The following is a 22,160-nucleotide window of genomic DNA, read 5'->3' on the forward strand; positions in this document are numbered from 1 at the left end:
TACTTAATGCTTCTAGCTTTTTATTTATTTTATTTTATTTTTTTAAAAGATTATTTATTTATTTGACAGACAGAGATCACAAGTAGGCAGAGAGGCAGGCAGAGAGAGAGAGAGAGAGAGGAGGAAGCAGGCTCCCCGCCGAGCAGAGAGCCCGATGCGGGACTCGATCTCAGGACTCTGAGATCATGACCCGAGCCGAAGGCAGAGGATCAACCCACTGAGCCACCCAGGCGCCCCAATGCTTCTAGCTTTTTAGATTATAGTTATTATCAGTTTTGTGTTGCTGCTTTTCTGGTTTGCTTTAATTGTGTAAAAGGATGTTTTTTAGCCTTATAATAATGTGCATGAGATTTGAATCTGGAAACTTTCTCATGGGTCATTGGAAAGCATCTTTAACTTGACAGAATTGCTTTTGATTATGTTTGGCCAATCCTAGTTCTGTCACTCTCCCTTACTCCTCCTTGAGCCTTCTCTTTCCATTGTTTCAGCTATACCTTTTCTGTTCGATTTTGTATTTATTCCCAGCAGTTTCTTCTAGACCTTCCTGGACTTAGTATCCTAGCAGAAGTTGGGTGTTTGATTGTCTTGAGAAACTATGCCAGTGAGACTCCAGATTTGGAGAAACTACAGAAGAGCACATTATAAATGGGAAGTCTACTTTCTGGATCACGAGATATGTCCTTACTTTCTTTCCCATGTTCCTTTCCTTACCTATTTGTAGAACACTGGCAGTCAGAGGAGACTGGAGGACTCTTTTCTAAGAAACTGAATGACCAAAGAGAGCAACAGAGCCTTACATTTGAAGGTTTCCATATGTGCACAAGCAGGTGATGGCCCAGTTACACTACGGTGAAGCCCACTAGTTAACAAACCCCTCCTTAGACACAGTGTTGTCCAGTCAGTGTCTCTGTGTTTCACTCTTATATGAGGAGTACTCGATTGCTACTTATTTTTTAAAAGTTGCTTTAGAAAGCTATTTGTACAAGAAATACCATGTTTCATTATGCTCTACCTGTTTAGGGAAAACTTTTCACTTATACAAAGTTTATACATATATAAAAAATAATATGCAGAGATCTTTGCAACTTGATTTTCCCTAGAAAACTACCTTCTTACGGTCAAATTTAAAATTTATGCTTGAGCTCTGATTCTTCTTTAGATGATTCATGTCATCTAGAAGTGATAGCACATCAGCTTCATAGAATATTACAGTGGTGGTTATCCTAGGAATTCCTAAGAGGGGAATAATCTCCAGGCATACAATGGATTCTCTTGTGTTTGAGTGGTGCAGCTTCATGTGCATGCTAACTGTTGGGAAGAAGGGATTTTCCCAGCTTCCTGCAGTGGTTTCTGTTATGGTCATGTGATTGTTAGATCGTTATTTCTAGGTCTGGCAAATTAGTGAACCCAGTTGCTTTCCAGTGTTTTGCGCCCTACACCATACCTCTCTTCCTTTTATTTATTTATTTTTTTTAAAGATTTTTATTTATTTGTCAGAGACAGAGAGAGAGTGAGCGAGCACAGGCAGACAGAGAGGCAGGCAGAGGCAGAGGGAGAAGCAGGCTCCCTGCCGAGCAAGGAGCCCGATGTGGGACTCGATCCCAGGACTCTGGGATCATGACCTGAGCCAAAGGCAGCTACTTAACCAACTGAGCCACCTAGGCGTCCCCATACCTCTCTTCCTATGCCTAATCTCCACCGTCTCAGTTTTGGAAGATGACTTCATTTTATATTTTCTAGAGAAGTTTGGGGTGCCAAATATAAGTTCGATTTCTTTTCTTTATCTCAGAGATCTCTTTTTATGAGTTTTTTCCTTCTCTTTCTTCTATTTCACAAGTAGTGTTTCCCTTTTTCTAAGGCTAAGTCTTTATCTTCTTAGCCCTTCCTCTCCTTGTCTCTCTTGACATCCTTGACAGACTATTTCCAGTTCAATTACAACCCTGATCAAATTCCCCTCAAATTAAAAACAAACCAGCAAGATCTTCCCTTGACACTGCTGTTACTTCAAGGCTATATGTCATTCTTTTCACCTCCAAACCTCTCAAAATGTCAGTCTGTACCTGAATAGTACCTTTCTTCTTTTTAAAAAAACCTTCCATTGTCATTGAATTTGTCTGTGACCCATTTAGCAAATTTAGCAGCTTCTTCTGTATTTTATTACTTGTCCTTTCTGCAGTATGTGGAGTTGTCACTATCTTTCTATCTTTTTTTTTTTTTTTTAAACTTCACTTAAATTTACCTTGCAGTACAAAATGTGGGAAATGCAGGAAAGTATAAAGGAGATAATAATCCATTGTAATACCACCTTTCAGAGATAACCAGTATTAAATTTGGGGCTATATCTGTTCCATCTTTTTTAAAAATGCATTAAACAAAAGCAGGTTCATACTGTATTTTTTTTAAATTTTATTTATTTATTTATTTTAGAGAGGAAGTGTGTGGTGAACGGAAGAGGGGGAGGGAGAGGAAAAGGGAGAGAATCCCAAGCAGACTCTGTGCTGATCAAGGAGCCCAAGGTGGGGCTCTGTCTCATGACCCTGAGATCATAACCTGAGCTAAAACCGAAAGTCAGATGCTTAACTGACTGAGCCACCCAGGTGCCCCTGTATCTTTTTTTTTTTTTTCTGATATATGATTTATATTTCTGTTTTAATATATTGTGAGTATATTTTTAAGTACTTACTCTTCTGCAGTATGAATAGTGGCCGTACAAACTGGTAGTGTTGAGACTGCCCAGGTTGGAATCCTGGCTCCTAGTCCTCACTAGCTGTGTGGCCTTGAGCAGAATACTACTCTGGGTTTCAATTTCCTCATCTAGAAAATGAAGGTAGCATTTTTTTCTAATACCTAGGGTTGTTGTAAGTAATAAATGAGATATACATAAAAAAATAATTCTTGGCAATTAATAAATGTTAGCTATCATTACTATAAAATATGAATGTATTATATTTCACTTAGATTATTTCTATTCTGTTTTGTTATCATTAAGAATGTTGTAAGACCATCCATATAGTCAAATACACATCACAATTCTTGGTAGATTTTTACTGGTAAAACATAAAAATCTCTCAGTGAGATTAATATACTTATCATGCAGTTGACTCATTTAAAATGTACACATCAGTGGTATTTAATACATTCACAAATATGTGTGAATCACCACAGTCATTTAGAACATTTTCATCCCCTCAAAGTGAAACCTCACACCCTTTAGTTATCAACTCCCTTCCATAATTTTATTATTTTAATATAGTATTTTATATTTATTCTGTTGTTATTTCATGGCCAGTTGTTCGAGGATTTGGAAAGAGGAAATACAGTAGTCCCCCGCAATCCACAATTTCACTTTTTGCAATTTCAGTGACCTTTGGTAAACTGAGGTTGGGAAGCAGATGTCAGGGCAGTAGCCTAACACTATATCACACTTAGAATGTATTTACTTGGCACTGTTCTAAGTGCTCTACCTACATTAACTCCTTTGATCTTCACCTTTCAGACACATGCAGTTATTGTCCCTATTTTACAGATTCATACAGATGAATCAGATGAGCGTAAGCAACTTTGGGTGAAAGTTATAATAGGTAAAATGGTGGAGCCAGGATTCTAACCTTGGTACTCAGTCTGACTGCAGAGGACATGCTCCTAAACCCATATTCTTCTCTTAATCCTCTCCTTCTAGAAGAATGGTAGGTGGATTTCAAATATCTTTACATCTTAGCTGTTCTATATTTAGAAGAACTATGAGGTCTTCGGTGCTTGATTGGAAAGAGAACTAAAATAAATATTGATGTCTGCCTCAGATGACGTGAGTTTCAGGTGGCTGTGTATTTATCATCTGGAGCAGGCCGCACATTGATTATCCTGCTCCACCACTCTAGAATCCAGGCCTCAGATGGGACAATGGCCAGCCACAGTGCGCCTTCCCTGGGAGCCCTGATAGAATGCCCATTTTAACCTGCACCCCTCCCTCCTTGCATACTATGAAACCCTGCCAGTCTTTGGAAGGCTAATTTAAATTTGGCCCCCAGTGATCTCTCCTGTGCTGTGTAGCAGCAGTCTTTGATACTTCTCAGATAATTATGTATAGTGGTATGACAATATTTGTATTGTCATCTTGGTACTGTTGTTTAAGCTTTAATATATTTATATAATATATATGTTTATATTAATGTATTAATATGTTTATATTAATATATTTATGGCATAACTCCTCAAGTTGATTAAGTGTTACTTTCCAGAAGGGAGCTGTGTCTTAAATGTTTTAAAATGTACTATAGTGCCCTAAGGAGTATTACCAAGTGATCTTTTTTCCTTTCTCTTTCATTCTCTCTTGCCTGTTGATAATAGAGCTATTCTCTGCAATTTAAACATCTAACCTCACAAATATAGCCCAAAGTGCACATGACATTTTTGCAGAAAGTGTTTAGTCCGTGGTCACGCTGTTGGATTATGTACATTATATTGGGATAGGTGCTTTTAATTGTCTGTCTGAAAATCTTCAAAACCTGTTGTTGCTTCTTTTTGAAATCTTACTTGATTGCCTTGGTTGTTGCTCATCCTGCTTATAAGCTCCTCCCTCACATGTGTGATTCACCAGTTTAAAAGACGGTGCTGTTCAGTAATTAACTACCTGCCTCTCATTACATAGAGATGAGAACTTAAATGCAGGCTTCCCAGCTAAAACTTTCTACCCTGTGTGTATACCCACCTATAGGCATGTAGCAACACTGTCCGACACCCTGCCTTTGGAGGAGGTGTCTGTAGTCCATTTCCACTTCTGTTGGACTTCATTTGTTTGCATATCCCTGTATAAATGGTGGATTTTATGTGGGTGCCATTAATAAAAAATAATTTTATTTTCTGTAATTTCTAGAATGTCATTTGTTTAGTCTCATTGATGTTCACATTTGGATGAATGACAATTGGGTATTTAATGAATGTGGTTTTGTTTTTAGTAAATAATAATTAAGCCAAATACTTTATAAGATTAATCAGATTAAAGTCTGACATAACCAGTACATCCTTGAGATGTTAAGTGTTACCCATTTTCATGACGTATGATTAGTTTTTTGGGGAAACTACCTGTGTTTTAGAGGAATTCATTCTGTCCTTATTACCTTGCTTTAGCAATCCTGAATAATATGGGTATGCATTAATAGAAAATTAGGATCTGTTTTGAGAAAGAAATTTTAAAGCATTCTTCTATTTGCTAAATAGGACATTTGAGGGGCGCCTGGGTGGCTCAGTAGGTTAAGCCTCTGCCTTAGGCTCAGGTCATGATGCAAGGTCCTTGGTCCCTGCATCAGGCTCGCTGCTCAGCAGAGAGACTTCTCCACCCCCCCACCCCGCCCCGTCTGCCTCTCTGCCTAACTTGTGATTTCTTTCTGTCAAATAAATAAATAAAATCTTTTTAAAAACTTAAAAATAAATAAAATATTTGAAAATACTATGTTCTAATATATCAGTATAATTATATTTACTTATATATCAAGTAAAACCTTTGTAAATTACATATAATACCAGTGATTTGCCAATATTTTTTAAAGCCCATATGTCTTCAGACTGATTATAATGCTGTGTTTCTAAAGCACAGCTATAATTTTTGACCATTTAAGCAAAATGTAATTTTTAATCCTGTTAAGCAGTCATAATTTACAGTTTCTAGGGAAAAAGTTTTAAAATTTGCTAATGGAGAGATCTTTGGGACTTCCTTATAGATCTGTCAATATTTGATTTTAGTAACCGCTGCCAAACTGACATTGTTTACTAAAATTATGTGTGAAATTACAAGTCAACTGATAAAGTACATATTTTTTCCCAATTTCTTGTTTTACAGACTTTTAAATTAAAATTTGAACTATTGGTAAAAACCTATTTCGCTGGTAAATTTTTCTATTTCGATAGTAAAAGCCTTTACATATTAACCTTTTACTTTATCTGCTTTCTTTCTCTACTCATAAAAACACATATGCGTTTGGGATACCTGGGTGGTTCAGTCGTTAGGCATCTGCCTTCAGCTCGAGCCCGGCATGGGGCTCCCTACTCAGTGGGAAGTCCACTTCTCCCTCTCCCATTCTTCCCGTTTATGTTCTCTTTTTCGCTGTATCTCTCTCTGTCAGATAAATTAATAAAATCTTTAAAAAAAAAAAACCCACATACACCTTTTTTCTCACCATTTGAAAGTAATCTGCAAACATCTTAATACTTTACCCCTAAATATTTTAGCAAGTGTTTCCTAAGAACATAATTGTCCTTCCTTAAGAGCTACATTATCATAAGAGATTTAATACCAATATACTATTATGTAATATACTACCCTTACTTAAATTTTCTGTTTTCTTTCTAAAAGTGTTCTCTATAGCTATTTTTATTTATTTATTTATTTTTAAGTAAACTGCACAGCCAGCATGGGGCTTGAACTCACAGCCCTGAGATCAAAAGTTGCATGTTCTACCAAGTGAGCCAGCCAGGTGCCCCATTTTGATTTTTGATCCAGGAACCTGTTGAGGAATATATTTTGCATTTGGTTGTCATATTTCTTTAGTTTCCTTTAATTGAGAATAACTCACTATTTCCACTGCCTCTCATCCTCCCTCCCATCCCCCCTTACAATGGTCTTTTATGAAATCTCACCTTGTTTTTTTAAAAAAATAGCATACCCTTCAATTTGCTGCTTGTATTTTTGTATTTCATGACTAGATTAAAGTTAAAATGTTTTGGAATGAATGCTATGTTGATAGCATTGTGTATTTTCTATCGGATTATATCAGGAGGGAAAATAAATTTTTTCTTTTTTTTTCATTTTATAATAGCTTAGTGTTTGCTTTGATTTATTGCTACTAAAGATTTGTAATATTTTGTCCTTAAACATCAAAATAAAATTTCATAGCTCTTCACTCATAATTTAAAAAAAAATAAGTTATGATAATTCCAACAATATAGGAAGTGGTGTGATACCTATATGCCTAATACCCAGATTTACAAAATATTAGCAGTTAACCATATTTACTTTAGATTAAAATAAAATTTTTATTCTAAAATCTATTCTGTATACAAAGGTATATATAACATAGATGTGCATTTTAGAGTAATAATAATGAATGAATGCATCGATCCCAGCATCCTGTCCCAAGAAATGTAATGCCATCCTTTGAAACTCTCCAGGCTGCAGGACGATAGCTTGTCTCTTCCCAGAAGAAAGCATCATCCTAAGTTTGGTGTTACTCCATTACCTTTCCTTACATTTTCCCACTTTTGTATTTTTCCTTTAATATACTTTTTAAAAAATACTATTTTTGAGTTTTATATGCATGGAATCACACTGTTTATATATATTCTTCTTGGACTTTTTCTTTTTTGTTCAACATTATGATTTTGAGATTTCATTATTGTTAACATACTTATCTGAGGTACATCCCTTTTCACTACTATGTGGTGGTTCCATTATATGAATATATTACATTATATGCATTTTACTATAGTTGGACACTTAGGTTTCCTCTGGCTTTTTGCTATTAAGAAAATGCTGCTGTGAATTTTCTTGTGCTTGCTTCTTGGTAGATATATGCAAAAGGTCCCCTGGGTTATATACCCAGAGCTAGAATTTTTGGGTCTTTGGGTATTTACATTGTCTCCTTTGCCACGTGGTGGCAAAAAAGATTTTTTTTGTAACCAGCTGTACAAAGTTGAGCTAGGTAAGGAATTCAAGAGGAACAGTTTTGAGAGAGGATCTTGTTAGAAATGTTGAGGTGTTTACAGTTCTTAGCTCCTCCCATTTTTGTTTTCTCCTCAGTTGACTAATTGAGGTATCCTACCTTTCTCTTATTCTTGAAGTGGTCCTTTAAAAATATCACATTAAAAATACATATAATCACATCATAAAAATGACTGGATCATAATGGAAGACGTGTTCAGTTTTTATACCTTCAGTTTCAGGCTGTCCTGTGCTGCCTTTTTAATTCTGTAGACCGTGAAACACAGAGCTGCATTAAACTAGTTTTCTGATTCTCAGGAATAATGTAAATGAAAAGCAAATGGGGAGCCTGGGTGGCTCAGTCAGTTAAGCATCTGCCTTTGACTCAGGTCATGATCTCAGGGTCCCGGGATCAAGCCCCATATTGGGGTCTCTGCTTTGTGGGGAGCCTGCTTCTCCCTTTCCCTCTGCTGCTACCCCTGCTTGTGTTCTCTATCTCTGTCAAATAAATAAATAAATAAATCTTAAAAAAAAAAAAAAAAAAGAAAAGAGAAGTGGATAGAGGGGGCTAGTACTATGTTAGCAAATGTGCATTTTAGATAGCTGTTAGCTGAGGGAGAAACTTAAAAATAGGGATGCAAGCTAAAATTTAAAACAAGCAAGCAAGTGCACAAATAAATAAACCCAGCACTCTTCTGGGACCATTTAGAAATGGGACAAATAGCACTATGTATTAATTAGTCCCTGATGATTTCACTGTATTGTAGCATAACTCTGTAATTGGTGTTCATAATGTTAATTCTAAATAGTATTTACACTTCACTGAGAAGTAGAAACAATGCATGTTTTTAGAGAAATTGGTGAACTTTTAGCAATCTAACATCAATTCCTGGAATGCCTGGGTGGTTCATTCAGGTGGGGTGGATTCTTGGTCTCAGCTCAGGTCTTGATCTCAGTGAGTTCAGCCTCATAGAGGGCTCCATGCTGAGCATGGAGACTACTTAAAAAAATAAATAAAATCAATTCCTGATAATTCCTGAGAGTAGAAGTTTTCTTCTTTATGCAACATAGTGAAACTATCCAGAGGAACTTGCCCCAGGGTACTTTACCTATCAGCTAATAAAATAAATGTTCTGTTGATAATTTTTTTTTATCATTTTATAGGAAATAAACGGGTGATACATATTTCTCCACTGACTGAATTAGGTTTACTTGGAAAGTGGAAGATGTATTGAGTAATTTAAATGTCTTTGATTACTGGGTAAATTGTCTAATAAGTTGGAGAGAAAATTAAAGTGGTAAAGAAGTGGTTTTCATACTTCTTTTCAGGAAAGATAAATTGAAAAGAATATATGGATAGATGATTATTTGGGGTTCATCCTGATGCAGGTGGCTGTGTCAGACTTGCTGTGCTTATTACTTTCAGAACAGATGACACTCATGTCATAGTAGTCACTGCTTCCCAGACCCAGAGGGTGAGGGATACAGAGAACTGAAGACCCGGAATTTGGCTTAGGAACTATTGGTTTCTTTAGACTTCTGTTATGGAGGCTCCCCATTTCCTTAGGATACTTGAAACCACTGCAGAATTGAAGTTCCCTAGCTGATTTAAAAGAAAAAATGTATCTTGAGTCCTCTGAACCATTGCTTTGTTATTCAAAATCTAATTTAAAGCATAGGTAAAACATTTTTAGGAAATAGGGTTTAAAAATTTTTTAATTACTTAAAAGTAATTATAGATTCATAGGAAGTTGCAAAAATAGTAAGGAGAGGTCCCTTACACCCTTCACCTTCCTCCAGTGGTTACTTAATGCTACTTGATGTAGTGTCCAAACAGAAACTGACATTGGTTCATTTTATATGTATAGCGCTGTGCCATTTAAACATACATTTAGATTTTGTTTAACCAGCTCAGCATCAAGACATAGATCCTGTCACACAAAGGTCTCCCTTGTGCTGCACATACACGTGTCCTCCATCATCTGTATGATTTTTGTCATTTTGAGAGTGTTTTATAAGTGGAATCATATAGTATGTGACCTTTTTGCACTCAGCCTAATCCTTTGAGATTCACCCAAGTTGTTTTGTGTGTCACTAGTTTATCTTTTTTTATTGCTGAGTAGAATTTTGTTGTGTGGTTGCACGACAGTTTGTTTAACCATTCACCTTTTGAAGGACGTTTTGTTTTCCCCAGTTTTGGGCGATTAAAAATAAAACTGCTGCTAATATTCATGTTTATTTCTTTGCATCCCCAAGCGTGTTTGGTTACATGTCAGTGTGTATTTCATTTTTTAAAAGAAACTTCCAAACTATTTTCCAAAGTGGCTGTGCCATTTTACGTTCTCACCAACAATGTCTGAAAGCTGCACTTTCTTCATATTGTGAGCATTTAGTATTGTCACTGTTTTTTATTTTAGTTGTTCCAGTAGGTGTGCAGTGGTATCTCAGTGGGGTCTTAATTTGCATTTCCCTGATGGCTAGTGTTGTTAAGCTTTACATATACTGATTTGCCATCCAGATATCTTCTTCAGTGAAATCTCTTTTCATATTCTTTTGCCCAATTTCTTGGTGATTTTTTTTTTTTTTTAACTTTTAATTTTGAGATTTGGTATATTGTAGTTGGGTCCTTTGTCACATGTATGGCTGGCAAACATTGTCTCACATTGTGTGTCTTGTCTTTTCATCTTTTTAACATGGCCTTTTGCAGAAGGATATTTTTAATTTTGATGAATTCTAATTTACCTCCTTTTTCCTTTTGTGGATCATCATTTTGATGTCTTTCTCCATTCCCACCCTCCATGCCCAGTCCCAGACAACCATTAATCTATTTTCTGTCTCTGTGCCATTCCGTATTTTGATTGTTTGATTTGGGTATGTTGATTGATTGATTTCTTCTAATATTTAGTATTTTGAAAATATGTATCTAGTTCAAAAGAAGCATCTGGATTGTGATATAAATTTAGGTGAGTTATAGGGCGCCTGGGTGGCTCAGTGGGTTAAGCCGCTGCCTTCGGCTCAGGTCATGATCTCGGGGTCCTGGGATCGAGTCCCGCATCGGGCTCTCTGCTCGGCAGGGAGCCTGCTTCCCTCTCTCTCTCTCTCTCTCTCTACCTGCCTCTCCATCTACTTGTGATCTCTCTCTGTCAAATAAATAAATAAAATCTTTAAAAAAAAATTTAGGTGAGTTATTATTTTATTGTATAAATATAACATTTGAATTTATGGAAGCAAATGGTGTATTGGTTTCTGAATCACAGTATTCGCTGGGTTACTTTTGGTAATTGAAAACTGGTTAAACAATAAAAGGATTTAATGTAATTTAATAAAAAGGTCCAATGTAATGATATCATTTTAGGATTTATTCAAGCCTAACAACAGCATCAAAGACCCAGATTCTTTCTGTCTTAATGCCGCCATTCTAAATCTGTTGGGTTGTCCTTCTAGGCTGTCACCTTCTCATGGTTCTGATGGCTGCCATCATGCTACTTGACACATTCAAACCCAGAGTTCCCTGGGAAAAAAGGTGATGGGGAGGATGTTTTCACCTAGATGTCTTTTTTTTAAATTAGGCATAAAACCTTTCCCAGAAACACTTTTCCCAGTGCTTAGTTTTCTAGCAAACTTACTCTCTCGTCTTACTGGCTTGAATTGCATCAGATGCTTATAGCAAAACTACTGATTGGCAGGAAGAATGGAAATTGCCACAACTGGCTTAATCAGAGTCTTCTCACCCTGATGTTAAGAATCTTTTTCACCTATCTCTTTTGGAAGAAGCTTTTTCCCTTTGTCTTTTGGTTGTCTGATATAATTAAGATAGGTAAGTTTTCTAGACAAGCCAGTTTCTCATATCATTGAGTTGTTGCTGTTCAGTACTTGAGATTGCCAGTATTTGTTGAAATCCTTCTCTATGTCATCGGCTATGCTAGATTCTGGGATTACAACAGTGAATAAAAATTTGAAGTTTGGTATGGAAATATGTGTAAGCATCCGAGTGCTGTGATGAGAATTGTGTACTGTAATTCATTTGTATCACCGGTTTAATATTGTTGCTTATGTCTTTGATTTTATGAGAAAGGCATCTTAAGTTTCAAAATCAAGCTTACATTCAATTTATAAGTGGTCTTTTAGAACATAACCCGTCCATAAGTTGACCCTCCGTTTCTGTGTTCTCTGGTTACCTGCTTTATTATAGAAGTGCATGATAAGCCTAAATTACACTGTTCGCTTGAATTACTTACAGCTAAAACTGTGTTATCGTTTTCTGAAGCATGATGTTTGAATTTTCCAGTTTAATGTACCAAAAGTTTTAACAGTAATGCCTTTAGTGTAAGAGCCCAGCTGGGATGTTTTGTGAAGTATTCTGTAGTTTGATTCTGATTTTTTAAAAGCATTATATGAATGCAGTGATAGTGTTAACAGCAATATTTGTATGGTATTTGTGGTACTTCTTGTGTGTGCTTAGGGAGGAGAAATGCAGTTGAGGAGGACAGTATTTGGAATGGTGCAAAGAAAAAGTATGCAGTCAGTATTGCTGAGTTTGTGACTACTAGGGAATGACTACTTTTTGACATCTGGAACAAACTCAAAAGTAATCTTAAGTTTTGTCTTAGACTAGCATATTTATCAAATCATATGTACATTGTTCTTTTCTATAAAGCCAATCTTACTAATATAGAAGTGAATGGGGGTATTCCAGCACCTCAGAGTGAGAGATAACTGAAATATCCACAGTTGATATTTGTCACTGATGGGTTCTGTATAGTTAATGAGCTTTTAAGTACCTTGGTGGTTTAAATAATGACTTCACTAATTTTGAAAACCAAGAAGGATTGTACATTTTGATGGCAAATAAAGATATTTTGTAAAGATAATGTGGGACTAAAATGCACTTTTCAGGTTTGTTTACAAATATTTATGAACTTTAAGAAAATTCTGATGTTAGCTCAATTATAAAATACTAGAATATATCTAGAAAGGTTTGATTTTTTTTCACTTATTCTCTTGTTAAGAAGACCCAATGTATTATTAAAAGAATTACCTTTTCCTTAATGTGTTTTCTAGAACTAATGGGCTTGAAAGTTTTAGACACAAGATCTTTGATAAAAATATTATTATACTTGTTTAGTGTTCAGTTTTGACTAGATCTTTGTAGTTGTTAACACATGTTCTTATTGTTGTAATAAGTAGTCCATGGATAAACAATGGCTAGATGGTTTACATGTTAATTTTATCTGATCCATTAGAAATAATTGGTAGAATTAGAATCCATGTATGTGTGTGTATATATATATATATAGAGAGAGAGAGAGAGAGAGATTTATTTATTTATTTGACAGAGGGAGACACAGCGAGAGAGGGAACACAAGCAGGGGGAGTGGGAGAGGGAAAAGCAGGCTTCCCTGCCATGCAGGGAGCCCTGTGTGGAGCTCGATTCTAGGACCCCAGGATCATGACCAGAGCCGAAGGCAGAGGCTCAACGACTGAGCCACCCAAGTGCCCCAGGCCATATTTTTTTAAACACGGTCTTTTGATGGATTCCTTTAACCTTTATGAGGATGGGTTAATCTGAACTTTCTTTAATATAGTGATTGCCTTCCCTCTTTTCTTCACATATACTGTTAGGGAAGAATAGTGTTATTGGCAAAGAGTGACTTTGGAGGAAGATATTTGTCATTTCTAACATGAAAACACAATGCATTTATTTTTTGATTATAAAAGGGAAATGTTTTAAGACTGTGAACAACTCAGGGAAAAAATCACTAAACACCGTATCTCCATTCCTGCCCTTATTTCTCTGAGTGATGGTCTAAGAGTTTTATAGTCCTGTGAGTACCCTGAAAAATGTTACAGACCAGTTAAGTTGTGGGTAACTGGTGCATTGAGAAGACTATTTAAGGCTCCTAAGTGCAGACAAAGCATTACTAATTGCTTTCAGGGTCAGTCTGTCTTTAGTTGGACCATGAAAGATTTAGCATGGTCCTATGGCAGCCTGTCTGCTGAGTGGAGACTCTTGTCTTTAAGAAAGACTGCTATCTGATATGCTAGACCGTTTCAGATTGCCCCAGTTTACATTAATTCAGTCATTATTGCCAAGACTACTAAACCTCAGTGTGACACAAGTGATACTTCTAAATGGACTTGAAGACAAAGGCATTTTGACCTTGCAGTGGGACATAGGTAGTGTTCATACAACTTAAAATTTTTCCTTTTTAAGACTATGAAACAATACTTTGCTATTTGAAGTTTCAGTTAAAAATAGATTCAATAAAATTATTTTTTAAATCTCTAAGTAAACAACATGCCTTTTTAAATTAAAATTTTTTTATTGTTTCCCTCTTTTATATTTTTGAACTCTGTGTTTTAAAGCAGGGGAACTAAATGTCAGTGGTAACATAGTTGTAACCTATCCCCTGAGTTTAGACCATGCAGTGCCATTAATTCCTGACCCCTCCAGTCCTTAATATTCTAGGTGGAAGGTTGACTGAAATTAAAACTGCTTACTGAGATTTTGTGATAAAAAGTGAAAATAGGGATATTCAGTGGGTGGCCAAATATATTTTTGCCTAAGCATGAATTTGAATATCGTAGAATTGTAAATTTTAGTGCTGCTTCTAGCTGTTCATGTTTTTTCAAGCCAATATAGAAATTTTACATGCAAGTAATTTTTTCCACAGAGCTATTGTTACATTTGTGAAGTTGAAAATAAGCAAAATGGGAAACTTCTTTGGGTAGAGGTTGGGAAAATGGTAAAGTGACATATTAAAATACTTTAGAATTTTCATTGACTTTACATTGAAAATGTATAATTTTACACCTGACAAATGTTCAGTATTGCTTTTGCATGTTTCTTTTAGTCTAAGTTAGTTCCTTTTTTTTTTTTTAACAGATTTATGAAAATATGCATCAGTTTAATACTGTCTTGGAATTCATGAGATGGAAGCATAGGTCAAAGCAGTTTGGAGAAAACTGGAAGTACAGTTTTATCTAGCCACATCTCTGAGGTAAGAAGAAGACTTTTAAGAAAATAACTAGAATAATATATACAATTTTCATTTGTTAACAATTGAAAATAGTCTGGGAAGGTGGGAGGGTGGATGGGCTAAATGGGAGATGGGCATGAAGAAGAAGAGCACATGTTGGGGTGAGCAACTGGGCTTTGTGTGTAAGTGATGAATCACCAGATTCTACTCCTGAAACCAGTACCACACTTTATGTTAACTGACATGAATGTAAATAAAATCTTGGAAGGAAGAAAAAAATTGAAAATAGTCCTTCTGTTTGTATTATTGCTACAACTTTATTTTAGCTTCTTTAGTTTCTCTAATGACTCCTTATGAGTTCATAAGTAGATCTAATATATTTTTCTCTTCTTATAAATGTTGAACCTCTTCAGGAATAAAAGGTACTTATTACTGATATCACTTCCTTCACTCTAATTATAGAAAATGAGCATTAGGTGATATATAGAGATATATTTATTCTCTCTAAAGATGACCAAGCAGAGTTCAGAATGGTGGATTGTATTAAAAATGGATATTTATATTATTTTGAAACTTTCACACATTATAGACTTAAGAATAAAAATGTCTTAAAATATAGTTCTTTGGAGATTGAAATTATTTAAAGAAGCAGGAACTGCAGTAACACCAAGGATAGGGGAGAAGAAGCCATTCTAAGACCATATGTTTGGGGAAGTCAGGTTCATTATTTTCAGTCCATTTGCAGACTCAGATTATCAGGTAAAAGGTTTGAATTATTCAGGGATCTCTATTATAGAAAAATGACTAGGACATACACTGTGAAGCAGTCTGTACTTTCTCCTCCTGGAGTAGTTGGCTTTGCTCCCTGCTGCTGTTTCCTGAGCTTGCACTCCATTTTTTTTTCTCACCCTGCCCCACTGGTGTCTTTGCTCTTTTGAAAAATACTTACGATTTTTTAATTGTCTCTTATTAGGCTCGATACTCTTTGATCACTGTAGTAGTTGTCATTTTCCCTTTTTTGCAGTTCTCTGTTTCTGTGCCCCTGTGTTCTTCTAGTTCTACTTCTTTAATTACTCCTTCATAATTTCTTTCTTTTCCCTCCTGCTACTCTTAAGTAACAACATCCACAAGCTTTTATCTTTTTCTTTATGTTTTTCCTAATCTCATTTCAACAGTCACCTCTAAAGTGATCTCTCTCAACCTTACATCTCAGTTGTGACCCTCTCTCTGACTTTCAGTCCCATATTTCCAGCTGCTTGCTTCACACCAGGGTTCCCACACCTGTTACTGGACCTCTCTCTTTCTGTCACCCACGTTCAGAGTCTCAGAGCTGAATCTCATTCCTCGCTTTTTCCTTCCTGCCCTCAATCAGAGATCCAGTACCATCCCTTGACCTCTGTAATGTGCCATGAATGTTTCCATCCTCTCTTTTCCAGTGCCCCCATCAGCACCCTAGGTTAGGCCTTTCTGTTAACATTTCTCCTGAAATATTGCCTGACTCTCCCAGCTTTGTGCCTATTTTTGTTCCATTTCCCTCTCCATGTTATTGCCAGCTGAAATCTTCTGAAAGATAATTCTGTATGTACTGTCAGGGACTCTTTTTTGGTCTGTCGAAGTAAGGACAAACTACTTTAGTGGTAAAGACTCTGAAGAGTATAGCTTTAAGTGAATAATAACTTTTGCCTGGATCCACTCATTTCCTTCTCCCTTTAAACACTTAATAAATACCTACTATGCCAGGTACTCTGTTAGGCACTGAGGACATAAAATGTTTGGTGAAATGGGTTCCTTGCTTTGCTCTTGAGGTAGTCTGCTTAGAGGTGAGTATGCAAACAGCTGATTCAAGTGCAGTTGGAAAAGTGCCATATGAAATTGGAAAAGTGTGTTTGGCAACACCTAGAAGAGCTTCAGTACTGTTAGAGAGTATTGTCAGGGAGGCTTCACATAGGAAATGATACTTGAGTAGCGTCTTGAAAGATGAGTGAAAGATAGCTGGGTGGAATTTGGGAGGTGAGAGAATTGTGTGCACAGAACCCAACATAAGGAAGGGAAGCTTGAGATGTATCTACTCTACAAAAGACAGGAGAAATCATTGTATGGCTTGAATTCAGGATATGAGAGAGGCTTCAAGGGACAAGGCGGGAAGAGATCTTCATTGTGAAGAACTCTAAATGCTATGGTAGGGAGTTCAGGCTTTATTTTGTTAATAGCTGGCAGTCACTAAAAAATTTTAACAGAGGCATTTCAGGATCGTAATTGTGTTCTGTTAAAATTAATCTGATAGGGGCGCCTGGTGGCTCAGTTGGTTAAGCGTCTGCTTTTGGCTCAGGTCATGGTCCCAGGGTCCTGAGATCGAGCCCCGTGATGGCTCCCAGCTCAGCCTGCTTCTCCCTCACCTCCCTGCTCTTGCTCTCTCTCACTATCTCTGTCTGGCTCTCTTAAATAAATAAATAAAATCTTTAAAATTAATCTGGCAGTGATATGGATGATAGTTTGGAAGGGGGAGACAGATCCCTAAAGCAGAGACAAGTAGGATGCTCCTAATTGTTTCAAGCGAGAAATAATGGGGTCCTTGATTAAGGTAGGGATGACCTTAACCTGAAATTATAAAAACCTGTAAACATTGGTTATTTAGCAGATGTTTAATTTTCTTCTTCTGTACCCCTGCATGTATGTATGATACCCCTCTGCCTGTAATTTGAAATTGCCTTGTATTTCTCTCTGCTCTGTTCATATTATTTTCTCCTGACATGCTTTTTCCACTTTTCTTTCTTGTGGAAGGCCTGTCAACTTTTAAAGACCCACCTCAAGTGCCAATTCCTGAGGTCCTTTCTGATCAATATCTGTATATCTATATAAAATATGTAAATGTCATTTTATAGTATTTATTAAAATATTAAAATACCCAAAATAAAAATTTGATTAAAAATTTAATAAAACAGGGGCGCCTGGATGGCGCAGTGGGTTAAGCCGCTGCCTTCGGCTCAGGTCATGATCTCAGGGTCCTGGGATTGAGTCCCGCATCGGGCTCTCTGCTCAGCAGGGAGCCTGCTTCCCTCTCTCTCTCTCTGCCTGCCTCTCTGTCTACTGTGATCTCTCTCTGTCAAATAAATAAATAAAATCTTAAAAAAAATTTTAATAAAACATTTTAAATTTTATTTAAGCTTTTTATTTATTTTTTAAAATTTTAAATATTTGAAATTTTTAAAAAATTAATAAAAATATTTTTAAAAATATTTAATATTTAATAATATATAAATATTATAGATGTATTTTTAAGAGCAAGTGAGTGCATGCGATGAGTGCTGGAGGTGAAGGGAATGGGTAGGGGCAGAGGGAGAGGGGGGAGAGAGAATCTTAAGCAGTCTCCATGCTCAGTGTGGAGCCTGATACAGGGATTGATCTCACAACCCTGAGATCATGACCTGAACCAATATCAAGAACCGGTCACTTAACTGACTGAGCCACCCAGGCACCCCCCAATCTATATTTCTTTTGACTCTAAGAAATGTTCCTTTCTAGCGTAAGGCCCCAGAGCACTTACTTTTGTTCTGTAGGGTATTACTTATTTTGGTCCTTGTTAAACTATGTAACGGCAAGTCACAAAGGAGAAATCAGAAAACAAAGAACGTGGTCCCAGTCCTCTGTTTCTAGTTGTATCTATAAGGTATGTGTGTAAGTAATATGAGTAATGATAACCAGCACTGCCAGGTAAAAGTGATAAATGCCAGAAGAGTAAATCATTACTTCTTAATCAGGGTTCTATAGCATTGAGAAGTATACACAAAACATAGGAGGGATTATTTGAGGTTTTGGAAGATGAGTAGAATTTGGGTAGGTAAAGAAAGAATTCAAAGGTATTTCTGGAGAAGCTGATTGATCGAAAATGAGTATTTCCCTAAGAATATAGTAGAGGTCTTAGAGAAGGTAGGAAGTGTGACATAAAATTTTACTTTATGGAAATTGTGCTAGCATTGATTTGTGAATGTATATCATTAGAGAAATGGAATGAGGAGTCAGGGAGCCCAGAAGGTTGTAGGAGCTGTTAGGTTTGAAGTAATCAGAATTTAATCCCAGTAGTAGCAGTGGAAATGGAAAAGAAAAACCATGTATAATAGATACTGTCAAGGAAGAAGGAATAGTAATTTCTGACTGGATGTTGGAAAGAGGTGATGATGTCTATGCATTCTGTCTGGATAGTACAGATAATGTTGGGCGGTGTCAATAGCAAACTTAAGTAATTTTTCAAATCTGGTTGGATCTAAGTTTAAAGAAACATTAAAATTAAAGTTCTACTATCTTACTGGTTTCTTCATCTATTTGTGTGCAAGAAATATTTTTGTACATTATTTTTCAAACCTTAGCATATTGTAAGGGAGATGTTATGAAAAAAGCAAAGTATTGCCTTTTTATTCTTACTTTTTAAAGTAATTTTTAAAAAGTAATTGCCTTTTTTTTAAAAGATCAGTTTTTAAAGAAAGAAATACTGTTCTGGGGTGCCTGGGTGGCACAGTTGTTAAACGGCTGCCTTTGGCTCAGATCGTGATCCTGGGGACCTGGGATCAAGCCCAGTGTTGGCTTGGACACCTTGCTCAGCAGAGTCTGGTTCTCCCTTTCCCTCTGCTCTTCCTCCCTGCTTAAACTTGCTCTCCCTCCCTCTCTCTTTCTCTCTGTGTCAAATAAATAAAATCTTTGGGGGAGAAAAAGAAATATTGTTTTGTTCATATTTATCTCTTTCGCTATAGTTTTATTTATTTATTTATTTTAAATATTTTATTTATTTATTTGACACAGAGAGAGAGAGAGTGAGAGAGGGAACATAAGCAGGGGGAGTGGGAGAGGGAGAAGCAGCCTTCCTGCCGAGCAAGGAGCCCAATGCAGGACTTGACCCTAGGAACCTGACATCATGACCTGAGCTGAAGGCAGATGCCCAATGACTGAGCCACCCAGGTGCCCCATCTCTTTTGTTGTAGTTTTAAATACTGTGTACTATTTAGTAAAAGAATGTTTAAAATATTTTTTTAAAGATTTTATTTACTTATTTGACAGAGATCACATGTAGGCAGAGAGGCAGGCAGAGAGAGAGAGGAAGAGAAGCAGGCTCCCCGCAGAGCAGAGAGCCCGATGTGGGGCTTGATCCCAGAATCCTGGGATCATGACCTGAGCCGAAACTATTTCTTTAAGTATAATTCTGACACTTTTACTGAAGGATGGTATCTTGTTTTAATGGAATTACTGCTCAGTGAATTGGGATCTATGAAGAAATTCATGAAGCAGAATTCAAGTTTCAAGTTAACAGATAAGCATTAGTATGGTAATGTCCTTAGAGAAATATCTTATAGTGAGGTTCTTAGTTACCTCATGATATAAAACTAACTAATCATGATGCTTTTATTAAAGTTCTTTTCAACCCTTAATTGATGACTGATTTAGGATTTTGAAATAGTTAGAAATATTCCAACATTTCATACTGAAAATTAAGTAGTCACTGTTTTGTAATTATACATTGTGTAACTGGAAGATGTTACATTATTGAGGAAAGCTTTGTGATTGAATTATTATCAGGTTTTCTCTTTAAAGTCAATCTAGTTAAGCTCTCAAAGTAATTAATATTTGTACTTTATTACATTTATATGTATATATTTTTTAAAAGAGCCCCTTATCCCAGAATAGTGACAGCAGTGTTTCCTGAAGCGTGGAATGGGTGCTGCAGGTAGTATTCGGAATCATTTCAGATCGTAACAGTTGAATTTTAAAAATATGTTCACAGTTGTATATTTACTTTGAGAACCTCCAGTTCATAATACCAAGTAATACCGACTTTTCTATTTAATACTGTGACAGTACACTCAGACTGTGATTCAGAAACTTGAGTTAATCACGTCTTTTGTTTATGGCAGCAAAATTATTTTGTTCTTTATTAAAATCCCTCAAATGATTTATTTCATTTCCTTTCTTCTTGATTGCCTCTTTTTCTTCTCCTGCTCTAGGAAACCACTCTAATTTGTTTGCTTTATGTCCTTGAATGAATGTATAGTGTTATTGGTGTGTGCATATATATGTATTTAATTGACTTAGTTAGGTTTTGCTACATATGGTCTGCCCCAATTTTCCACTCTTTTGTTCAGCACTAGAAAGTTAAAATCTCCCTGTTGCTGTGTATATACTTACATGTTCATTGCTTTTTACCTTTAGTGCACCACAGCGTACTACACCATGTTCCTGCTACTTTATAAAGAGGCAGCATGCTCTCGTTCAAGCACAGGCAATGGAGCCAGTGGTTTTAGTTTGAGTCCTGACCGCACCGCTTCTTAGTCTGGGCTCCTTTGAAAGTAGAACCTGAGAAAAGGACTGGGCGGTTTATTTGCAAGCTGATCCAAAGACACAGAGGGAATGGGACAAGTGAGGGAGGTTACATATAGTGTGTTAAGGAGCTAGTTATCACTAAGGGCAACTGGGGTTCAGTCCTTCTGGGAACCCTCTGAATGCACCTTAGTATTGTCCCACCAAAGGACAGGGGGCTGGGACATTTATCCACTGACTTTCATCTTCTGTTCATTGAAGCCTGCTCCTGGAGCTTTAATGCTAGCATTTATGTGGCTGTGTCTACTTACTGCTGGGCAGTCTTCTTTAGGTTTGGAGAAAACCCTGAGGAGCAAAACAGCAGCGTCTTGGCTTACACTTGGTGTCAGATGTTGTCGGGCAGTGCAGAGAACTGTCCACTGTAGCTGTGCTGAGGTGGCTGGCAGGCTGAGAGGATAGCACCACAGGGGTTTGCCTGCCCCTTTTGTTACTCAGATTGCCTCATGTTCCAGTAAGTCTACTCGGTCTGCTTCAAATTGGGGGCTGGTTATAACTGCTAAAAGAAATCTCCGAAACAGGAGGGTTAGTGGAACAAGCTATAGTCCCTACTACTGTAGCTGGTTCTGAGGCCATAATTGATATTCCTCATGTGCTAATCTGTAAGCCCTGGGATGATGGTGCTGGCATAAGGTATACATGGGCAAGGAAGACAAACCTGCATCTGGAATGGCAGTAATTAGGTCACCTTCATAAGGAGGAGCCCATGCTGTTGGGCCTGTGTAAAGCCTTCCTCCCTTTACCATGGCTCCTCCATTCATGGCCCTGTGGGTCAAGCATTGAGGTGGCTGATAGCAAAAGCTCGCTGTGGTTAACCGACCCGTCATTTCCTCTGTAGTTGGGAATAGTGTTAAACACACCTCTTTTCGTGCTTTTAGTGGGCGTTACCGTAAGACATAAAGATCAACACTTTGCGCTGGCTCTCGTAGAGCCACCAACGTGCCTTTTGTTCAGGTGCCTTGTGTCTTATTTTCTAGTGTTTCCATCCCCCTAACCAGTCAGCCATACCATTTGCCACTCCCAGGGAGTCCATGTTTTTTCTTTTCTGGTCACTTCTCCCTTCACCATGCCTGCCAAGAGAATTTCTCCTCTTCATTGTCTTTCAGAGTCCTCCAAGGAAGGCTGCA

The 22,160-nt window shown here is 36.9% G+C and overlaps 1 protein-coding gene across 2 annotated transcripts in view; it reads left to right on the forward strand.

The window, feature by feature from the left end:
• The window catches only part of BMPR1A (bone morphogenetic protein receptor type 1A), a 140,141-nt gene that overhangs the window by 61,440 nt on the left and 56,541 nt on the right, over window positions 1-22,160 (forward strand). For both annotated transcript variants that reach the window (XM_032311940.1, XM_032311939.1), the window contains exon 2: window positions 14,580-14,694. The gene's annotated coding sequence lies outside the window, so the exon portion shown is untranslated. The remainder of the gene's footprint in view (window positions 1-14,579; window positions 14,695-22,160) is intronic.

Source organism: Mustela erminea, chromosome 14 (genome assembly GCF_009829155.1).
Source record: "Mustela erminea isolate mMusErm1 chromosome 14, mMusErm1.Pri, whole genome shotgun sequence".
NCBI lineage: Eukaryota > Metazoa > Chordata > Mammalia > Carnivora > Mustelidae > Mustela > Mustela erminea.